This window comes from Strix aluco, chromosome 5 (genome assembly GCF_031877795.1).
Source record: "Strix aluco isolate bStrAlu1 chromosome 5, bStrAlu1.hap1, whole genome shotgun sequence".
Lineage (NCBI taxonomy): Eukaryota > Metazoa > Chordata > Aves > Strigiformes > Strigidae > Strix > Strix aluco.
Window position 1 is genome coordinate 67,020,226 of NC_133935.1, and position 5,036 is coordinate 67,025,261.

Sequence of the window (5,036 nt, forward strand, 5' to 3'; positions counted from 1 at the left end):
ACAGTATTGGTCAGAACAATAAATAGTTGTCACTATACACCATCTGCTGAAAGAGTATCAAGAAATCTGTAATCATAATACTGGAACAGAGTATTTATCTCATATATATGCTGTTCTTAGTCACTAAATATCATCTGCAAACATGGACATCCTCCCCAGTAAATGGGGAAGTTAGGCTATAATTTTAGGTTTTGTACACTGACAGCGCAGCTCAGACCTCACTCTCACTGGTGTGTATTTCTGTCTGATCACTCAATCTCTGAAGCCAGAAAATCCTGCAGAGATATTACACCTATGTGAAGTGGGAGGTGTTGTAATTTTACTTTCATGCATTAACTAACAAAATAAGGATGGAATGGTATTATTTTTTTTTTTTCTTTTTTCCCTGTGTGGCCTGGGTTTTGTTGCTAAATTGGAACAGCTTGTGCTTAAATCATACAGTTAACAAAATTAAACAAGGCAGCTGATTGTTGTATATGTCCAGCTATTAGATAACTGCTATAATTAAAATAGTTAACTTGTCAAGCTTTATGTGATAAGGAACCTGAATGCAAGAAAATATTTTATGAACTCTGATCACCCATGGATGGACTGTTCACCTGTGCTTGGGAGATGCGTCCATTGGGGTGATAGCTGGATAACTCGAATATTTACACAGAACCCGCTGATGATCCATTAAATGAATCTCTGCCTTGACAGGTGAGATATTGTCTGATTTCTTGAGACTGAATGTAGCTGAAAGCATTGACAGTACTTGAAGCTCCTCAGTCTTCCCTGATTCATACACACAAGGATAAAATCAAATCCTCTACCACTGAAGTCACATCTGGTGTCACTGATGACATGTACAAGAGTTCACAACATTGCTTAGGTATGTAAATTATTCATTTTAACCTTGGTTAATGTTTTTGGGCTAGATGATCTTCAAGGTCTTTTCCAACCTTGATGATTCTGTGATTGGGCCTAAATTACCGAGTTTATTGTGAAACGTCTGTGAACTGTGGCCAGTCTGCAGTGTTACCACACAGAGGTGCATGTCTTTGATACAAGGAATCATCTGGAAGAGTATGTACAAGACAAAAATGGCATTAGCAATGGATTTGGAGAATTGCATCTTGTGCAGCATAGGTAAAGGTCCTGCCTGTGACATCTGAGGCAGAAGCACTTGTGTGACATACAATCGCCTCTCAGGCTTTTCTTCACAGGGAAAGCCACAGCTCAGGAACATCCTTTTAAAAATGTTTCAAAATTATGAATGTTTAAAGAAACTATTCTTTGAAGCTCTTCTGTAATCTGAATTCCTACATGCTGTCCATGGCAAAGTCTGATCATTATGGTCTTTGAGTTTCATTTCAAAACTTAAAAACACATTTTAAATTACTTAATACTATTAAAAAATACAAAATGTAGTTATATGACATTGTGTAAGCATCCTATAACTACCTGGGTCTTTTAGAATTCAGATTTTACATTTTTTTTAATGGAAGAAGCTGCTCAGTACAATATTCACAAACATTGCATGACTTAGGAGAGAAATGATTAGCTTTTTTTTTTCCATTCTCTATATTATTTGCTTTATAATTAAACTTTTTTTCTGCAACTGAATACAACTTATGCCTTGAAGCTTTTCAGAGTGGTAGCCTACTAATTCAAACAGTAAACTATTTTAAGATTTGGAAGGGATTCAAACTCTACTAATTTGCAAACATAAGGTTTTATATATTTTGAGCTTTTAGAACCTGAACTGTAATATTATAGAGAACTTAAATATGGTAGGTTTTCTGAATACAGAGAAGGGGCTGAGTGAAAGATATTGTTTTCACTTTAAAAATGGATCCAAAGTAATCAGTTAGATACGTTTTCTTTATGAAGAAAAATGAATAGGTATTGAGTTGTCCATTTCAAGCACAAATTCTAACTAGAAATCTGTAGCCCTGGGATCAGTGTTTGTGTAGACTGTTTCCATCTAGAAACTCCACTTTTGAGGTAAGGTTTTTGTGAGAAATGTGCAGTTTTGCACAGGTAAGAATCATTCTGCTGATCACCATCCATGAGCTCATACTTGTAAAGACAGTAGGCAGGACTTGTAAAGACAGTAGGCAGGACTTGTAAAGACAGTAGGCAGGACAATAGAATTGGATCTGCATATATTTATTTGAAAATCTGTTCTGACAGCAGCTGAAAAGGTAGGGTTTCTAGGAGAATTATGTACCCCTAAGGTTGTGGGTAGTGAGAAAGTCAAGTCCTGTTATTCCCGTTCATGGGAGGTTCTGTTCTCTGTGTTTATCCCTTCTCAAGAAGCTTTTCTTTTTGGTCTTGTACAGTGAGAGCTGATACATTAACTTGACCCTGTCCCTAAGAAAGGTGTCATCTATCCCATTGCTCTGAATGTCTGAACTGTGACTTTGGTACATGCAGTCAGGGAGAACATAACTTCATTATATTCAGATACATTGCCAAGCAAACATCCAAGCTAACACTTTTTTTTTTTCTTTTTTATCTTTTTTTTTCTTTTTGTGAAAAGGCATCCCTTTTTTGAGGCTATTAGGTAACTGTGTCATGAGATACAAACCCTTTGTTTTCATATGCAGTTTTAGCATATAAAGCAATTTGTGTACACTTTCATCCCACTGCAAGCTAGGTTACAGATTCTAAATTCCATTTACAGATTTAATTTTCCAATCCCCACCTTTTTCTTTTCATCTTGTTCAGTGTTTTTAAAGCTGTTATTGCAAATCAGGCTTTTAAAAACATAAATTATCAGGCACAATTGCTTTCAGCCACATTATCAGCAAATAGCTAGAGTGCAATCAAACTAAGTGCTTCTTCCTGTTGTCTTTTACACACACACGCACACACATGCACCCCACAGATGAAATTACACTCGAATGCACTCGGCTAAAGCAGCTGATGAAACATTTTTTTCTGCTTTTCCTGTGTGGTAAGTGGAGGGAAGATTACATCCCTGCACAGCAGTACCATCACTTCTCCTATGCCACTTTCTTACCTTTGCATGATCCGGTTGTCAGTCCCACTCAAGGGACTGAACACCACTTTAGAGGGGTCATGTTTCCCTCCCATGGCAGCTGCTGTGCTTTCCCCGTTTCACTCTCTCTATTCAGTGGTCCTTTCATTAGGAAAAGAAGTCAGGCACCCTAGCGCCCTCGGCCATGCCTTTTCTTAAGAGCGGACATAAATCATAGGACCTGGAATCTCTCTGAGCACAATACTGTGGTCTCGCCTGTAGGACACTTCCAGGCAATGTTGAGAGCTGGTAAATGCTGTTCATCTGGGAACCTCATTTTCTATGGAGTATCATTGCTACAATAGGCTGCTATGTTGTAGGAATCTGGAAAAAGTATGAAGAGACAAAGTAGTTCTCACCTTGTCTGTGAGAAATTGGCGTCTGGCACAGTTCTTCAATTCTGACAGAATACTTCAATTTTAAATCGCTGGTATTTCAAGAACAGGCTGGTTTGATTCACTGAGATGGGAGCAGTAAAATTCCTATGGGTATTAGTTCATTCTGTTTCACTGGACAATGATGATTACAGTTAGGTTTGTATCAGGCAAATGGTTTACAATCATTTGTAATGATCTCAGCTGAGTATTTTTCTCGATGATGGTGCTGGTCTGATCCCTAGGGAAGTCTGTAGTCAAAGGGACTGGGATATGATGGCTACATCCACAGAGTTACTTAAGCATGTTCTATTAAATATTGCAATGCTTAGCCCCCAACATGTCCAGGTCCCTTTCTCTTTAAATCCACAGTAGATACTCATTTCTCATACAACACATCCTTCTTTTTCATTCTTGGTGATATTTAGCTAAATCTGGGGTAACTTTTTCTTGCTACTGCATCTGTGTTACCGATTTAGTCTCTCCACTCTCTGTAAAGATCTCACACAACCACATATCCACCAAAGCTCATGGCTGTCAGTGAGGGTGACCTGGATCCTTTTCTTTGAATCTGCAGCCATCTTTTCCTGCAGAAATTTTGCCATCTTTGGTCTTCTGTCCTGATCCATGGGGAGGTGTGTCTCCTCTTCTAGTACCTCTTTGTTGCTTTTCAAGCACTTCTCTGTCTTCTTCGTTTATATTTCTTCTAAAACTCATAGATGAAATGATGTTTATTGTCTGGCCTACCTTCTCTGATTGCCATCCTAACCCTATTCAGTCTAAATCTTCAAATCTCTTCTAGTTCCTCATTTGTCTTCAGGTACTTCCTTCTGCCTTCCTCCATGAATGTATCTCCCTTTAGCCTTTCTCATGTTTGAGATTGTTTGACACTTGACCCCAGTTGCTTCTCCAGGTACTGCTTAATATTTCTTACAATTTCATGTCTAAGATAATGTGTGACATCTAAATTTTTAGGTGCATGGAGGTGTCAGGAACTGAGAGGCAAGAGGTGGTATTTAGAATTGGTGTTTGCAATCTGGCTGTACATCCTTTGTGCTAATGTATCTTGTATGGAAATGACAATTCAAGGTACATCTGAGGTGTTTCTCAATCAGAAGGAACTTGTTTCCTTTGTTTTCCTGGGGAAAATTTTGCTTACCAACGCAGTAAGCAAAGGTTGCTTACTGATATAGTAAGCAAAACGGTATAACAAATCAACGCTTTTAAATACAAATTCATAAAGCTTGCAAGGACAAAATTTGCCCTAATTTTTCCAAAATTTTTATTATTTCATTTGCCAATGTAGCAGCTCTTTGTTTTTGTTTCCCTCACACTCCCTGATACCTAGACTGTTATTCTTCTAACAGATGACTAATTTCATTTCACAGGGTTAATAGAATTATTTTTCTGTTTTCAGTTCACAGGTAGGTTTACAGGACCTAAGTTGTGTTTGCTGAAATGTATCCAGTTTCCCAAATGAACAATTAGTTCTAAAAAAGGAGTAACAAGTGTGGAACAAATCCTCAACTGATATATACTGTCATCGTTTCACTGAATTGAAATCAGTCTGAAGGAATCTAAATTCATGACTTTATTTCTATTCTTTAGTTAGCAACGCATATGACTGGGCTTGCCAG